This window comes from Hemitrygon akajei, chromosome 2 (assembly GCF_048418815.1).
Source record: "Hemitrygon akajei chromosome 2, sHemAka1.3, whole genome shotgun sequence".
NCBI lineage: Eukaryota > Metazoa > Chordata > Chondrichthyes > Myliobatiformes > Dasyatidae > Hemitrygon > Hemitrygon akajei.
The window spans coordinates 190827747-190833759 of NC_133125.1; positions in this window are offsets into that span (position 1 = coordinate 190827747).

The window sequence follows — 6013 nt, forward strand, 5'->3', positions numbered from 1 at the left end:
GAAACATGGCAGCCTAATCTTTCTTTGTTTTTTTTTAAGTTTAGTTTTTCTTAGTTTAGGGTTTTTTCTCTTTTATAAATATCTTTTTCATGATTAATTACTAAGAGATTGGGAGGTTAAATTCTATTTGTTACTTGAAATATGTGTCTTTACATGTTAATGTCATTAATGTAATCCCGATCTCTATGTACCATTATCAATATTGATATGTTTATTATTCTGAAATTTAATAAAAAGATTGAAAAAGGATTATACAAATAATCCTTTAAAGAGCACTTTAAAATCAATTCTAAAATATGCAGGAACCCAGCCAGTACGGGAGTGATATGTTCCCTCATTCTGGCTTTGGATAAAGTTCTAGCAGTGGTGTTCTGAATGAGTTGTAGTTTGTCAATAGATTGCTTTGGAGGGCCAGTGAACAGTGCATTGCAGTAATCTAGTCTATTCCGTATAAAGGCGTGAATTAGTTTTCAGCATCATTGCGTAACAGAAACGGACGCACCTTTGCAATGTCTGATTGGAGGATCTGCCGGAGGGGGCGGAGCTGGGAACGGGAAGGGACGCACACAAAATGCTGGAGAAACTCAGCAGGCCAGGCAGTGTCTATGGAAAAGAGTACAGTCGATGTTTGGGGCATTTTATGTGTGTCACTTGGATTTCCAGCAGCTGCCTATTTTCTCCTGTTAGCAAGTGGGGAAAATCGTTTCTTCAGAAATAAACTTTAGTCCTAAAAGTGTATTGGAAGAAAAGGTAAAAAGATCTTTCTTTGCAGTCTGCACTCATCATGTCTGAAATGTCATAATGTTACATTGAGCGCTGCCGAGAGTCCAGTGCTTCCCCACAGAGCCTTTGCATTGGCTGCCCGAGCTTCAGTGCGTTCCAGGGCTTCTACAGCCTGGAATGTGATGCCGTGCATCGCTGGCAAAGATCGCACATCAGAAGCGTATTATCCCCTCTTACCTCTTGTTATCACCTCCCTCTGGTGCACCCCCCCCCCAACCTTCTCCTTCACCCACGGTCCACTCTCCTCTCCTATCAGATTCCTTCCTCTCCAGCCTCTCATTTCATTCCTCCCTCCCTCACCCACCCATCTTCCCCCTCACCTAGTCTCTCACCTTTCACCTGCAGCCTGCACTCCCCCACCACCCTCATCTTCTCATTCGGGTTTCCCACCCCTTCATTTCCCGTCCCGACGAAGGGTCTCAGCCCGAAACATCGAGGATTTATTCCTCCCCATAGATGTTGCCTGATCTACTGTTCCTCCAGCAATTTATGTGTGTTACCATGGATCTGTTATACTGCTACTTTGGAGGATGAAATTTGACAAGCACAATAAACACAGGCACATTTCAAGAATTCTCTATTTTCTCAACAACCACCGTGTGGCGAGGCAGTGTGCAAATGCTGATAGCACAACTGTGCTGGGCAGAATCTCAGGTGGTGACGAGGAGGCATGCAGGAGTTACAATCAGGTGTAATCAGAAACAGGTTCAGAGTTGAGATATCTCTGATCACAGAAGTGAGGTAGATCAGTTGGTTGAGTGGTGTCACAACAACAACCTTGCACTCAGTAAGACAAAGGGAATGATTGTGGAAGAGGAAATTGGGAGAACACACAACAGTCTCGGTCAAGGGGTCAGCAGTAGAAAGGGTGAGCAGTTTCAAGTCCCTGGGTGTCAACATCTCTGAAGATCTATCCTGGGCCCAGCATATCGATGGCTGAGTGGTGTCATAGCAATTCAATATCAGCAAGACGAAGGAACTGATCGTAGACTTCAGGAGAGGGAAAGTGGAGGTCCCTGAGCCAGACCTCATTGGAAGATCAGAGGTGGAGAGGGTCGGCAACTTTAAATCCCTAGGTGTTACTATTTCAGAAGACCTGTCATGGGCCCAGCGTGTACTGTAAGTGCAACTACACAGAAAGCACAGCAACATCTCTACTTCCTGAGGAGTTTGTGAAGATTCGGCATGACATCTAAAACTTTGACCAGCTTCTATAGATGTGTAGTGGGGAGTATATTGACAGGCTGCATCCCAGCCTGGTACAGAAACACTAAAGCCCTTGAATGGAAAATTCACCATTGAACACATCTACATGAAATACTGTCGCAGGAAAGCAGCATCCATCATCAGGGACCCCCACCACACAGGTCATGCTCCCCTCTCTGTTATCAGGAAGAAGGTGAAAGAGCCTCAGGACTCACACCACCAGATTCAGGACCAGTTTTCACCCCTCAACCATCAGGCTCTTGAATAAAGGGATACCACTCAAGTTCACTCACCCCATCACTGAAATGTTCCCCCAGCCAATGGACTCACTTTCAAGGACTTTCTGTCACATGCTGTCAATATTTATGGATTATTATTATTTTCTTCTATATTTGCACAGTTTGTTGTCATTGGTTGTCTGTCCGTCCTGTTGGGTGAGATATTTCATTGATTCTATTGTGCTTCTTGGATTCTCATTGAATGCCCACAAGAAAATGATTCGATAGTTGTGTGAATTTACTTTGAACTTTGAGCCATTGCCCATGTCCTCACTGGCGGGGATGCCAGTGCCAATGATGGAGCTGGCTGAGTTTACAAGCCTCTGCAGCATTTTCCGATCCTGTGCCGTGGCACCTCTGTACCAGACGGTGTTGCAACCGGTTAGAATGTTCTGTCTCTGTATAAATTTGCAAGTGTCTTTTGTGACATACCAAATCTCCTAAATGAATATTAACTATAACAGAATCAATTAACGACCACCCAACTAGGCCATTTGACCAGAGTGCAGAAGACAACAAACTGCAAATTAACTGTACAAGCTGTGAAGTTCTCCCCTCTGGTTCAGGAGCCTGATGGTTGAGGGGTAATAACTGTTTCTGAACCTGGTGGTGTGGGCCCTGAGGCTCCTGTACCTCCTGCCTGATGGTGGCAGTAGTGAGACAACAGCATGGCCTGGGTGGTGATTCCTGCTGGTTGAGGGGTAATAATTCTAAGAAGACAGCATAAGGACCCCTCATAATCCAAGACATACCCACTTCTCATTGCTACCATCAAGGAAGAGGTACTGGAGTCTGAAGACATTTCGGGAACAGCTTCTTCCCTTCCGCCATCAGATTTCTGAACATTACCATGAATACATCACCAATTTTGCTATTGTCCATTAGGAGTTTAAGATAATTTGGTATCTCAGCAAAGACCCTGGCAAATCTCTACAGATGTATTGTGGAGGTGGCGAGCATCCTAACTTATTGTATCACCATCTGGTATGGAGGGGGCCACCACACAGGATCAGAAAAAGCTATTGTGGGTAGTGTGAAAAAAGAGCAAAGTAGGGAGGTAGTGTCCATGGCTTCAACGACCATTCAGAAATCTGATGGCAGAGGGGACGAAGCTATTTCTGAACTGTTGAGTTTGGACTTCGGGCTCCTGTACCTCCTCCATGATAGTATGTCCTGGGTGATGGATACCACCTTCTTGAGGTGTCGTCTTCTGAAGATATTCTCGGTGCTGGGGAGGCTCGTGCCTGTGATGGAGCTGGCGGAGTTTAGAACTTTCTGATCCTGTGCGGTGGAGCCTCCACACCAGACAGTGTTGCAATCAGTCAGATGCTCTCCACAGTACATCTGCAGAAATTTGCTAGAGTCTTTGGGGATGTACCAAATCTCCTTAAACTCCCAATGAAATATAACTGCGACGTGCCATCCACATGTTTGGGCAGTAAGGTGGCTTCAGGAAAGCAGGAGGTACAATGGAGGGGTGATGCCTGCACAGTGCCCTCGCACTGTTGGTGGAGCCCCTCCATCCTGCCCCACCATTCAATGAGATTAGTGCCAACGAGACATAATCCCTAGAACTCTGACAGGCAGAGTTCAGACCCTCTAGTGCACAATGTTGTGCCAAACGTTTAACCTACTCTAAGATCAGTCTAATCCTTCCCTCCCACAAAGCCCTCTATTTTTCTATCATCCATGTGCCAATCTGAGAGCTTCTTAAATGTCCCTATTGTATCTGCCTCTCCCACCACCCCTGGCAGTGTGTTCCTCACACCCACTGCTCTTTGTATAAAAAAACCCCCACCTCTGACACCCCCATTCTTCCCTCCTTACTTACTCACTTGTGCCCTGAGCTCCCCACGGAGCATTAGTCATTAATGACCTACCAGGAGCTCATTGGAGTCCACAATGCAGTCATCAAACTGCTGAGCAGAGCCCACTGCCATTTGCATAAGCACTGTGAGGATCATGTTATTCTATTTCTCAAGTGCCGTCAATACCATACAACTCTCATTTCTGGGGGAAAAGTTTCATTCAATGCGGATTAACACTTCCACTGTATCCTGGATCATGAACTGCCTGACTGACAGACCACAGTATGTGCAGCTTCAGAGCTGTGTGTCAGACATGGCTATAAGCAGCACTGGGGCCCCACGGGGGACTGTGTTGGCTCCCTTCCTGTTTACCCTGTATACCTCGGTTAGATACAACACTGAGTCATGTCATCTGATTTCTCAGCAATAGTTGGGTGTATAAAGGGAGGACGGGAGGATGAATACAGGGCCCTGGTGGAGGACTTTGTCAAATGGTGCAGGCTGAATCATCTGCAGCTCAACATCAGTAAAGCAAAGGAGACGGTGATGGACTAAGCCAGCATTGCTCCCTGATGGTGAGGACCTACAAGTACCTGGGGATGCAACTGGATGACAGACTTGAGTGGAACATCAATGCAGAAACTGTTTACAAGGAGGGCCAGAGTTGCCTCTACTTCCTGAGGAGACTGAGGTCCTTTGGAGTATGTAGGCCTCTCCTTCACGTGTTCTACCTGCCTGGTGTTGCCAGTACAATCTTCTGGAGCAATGGCATCAATATGGGTGATGCCAACAGGCTCAATAAACAGATTAGAAAGGCTGACTCTGTTATAGGAGTCAAACTGGACACACTGAAGACTCTGGTAGAACAGAAAACCCTGGCAATTCTGGACAGTGTTTCTCACTCTCTGCATGCCACCTTGGCTGAACAGAGGAACAGCTTAGTAATAATAATAATAGACTAACACTGCTCTAAAGAGTGCTGTACGAGGTGGTTCTTACCCTCGGCCATTAGGCTCTATAATGAGTCAACCTATAGCCAGGGAAGTGATTACCCGCCCCCCCCCCCCTTCCTGCTAGGCTTTTTGAAATAACTTATTATTATTCTTTCTTACCCTCTCTTCCAATATTTGTATATCTGTGCACTTGTAATGCTACAGTGACACTGTAATTTGCTTTGAGATCAATGTAGTATCTACCTATCTATCCCTGTCACCCTCTGAAGAAGATGGTATGACTGGAGTTCACCAAAGCCTCAGTAATCCATGGCAGCCGCTGTACAGGGGATTGGCATCAGAGGCCTGTCAGCCGGCCTTATCCATTTCCACCTCTCATGATGGATTTTCCTCCTTTGTATCAAATATTTCCACCCTGGGGAAAAGTCTCCGGCTGTCCACTCGATCTATGCCTCTTATCATCTTGTACATCTCTCTCGAGTCACCTCTAATCATCACTTGCTCCGATGAGAAAAGCCCCAGCTCGCTCAGCCTGTCCAGATTAGGCACGCGCTCTATTTCTGCACTGGGGAGTCATTGGCGGTTTATGAGCTGAAAACTTGCCTCTCCAACCACGGGAAGAGGGAAGAGGGGGATGGTTCCTTTTGGAAAACTGAAAATAGAGTGGCAAGGTGTATTGGTGAATTAATTAATCCATCACGTGTGCAGTGAAATGAGTCGTTTACATCGGAGGCAGTTGTAAGTGTTTGTTCTGGCACCAACGTAGCATACCCGTAACACACACACACACACACACACACACACACACACACAAAACCACACACACACACAAACATCGGACTCCAAAGCAGCATCCATTATCAAGGACCCTCACATCCAGGACGTGCTCTCTTCTCGCTGCTGCCATCAGGAAGAATGGACAGGAGCTACAGGACTCATACCATCAGATTCAAGAACAGTTATAATACCTCGACTATCGGGATCT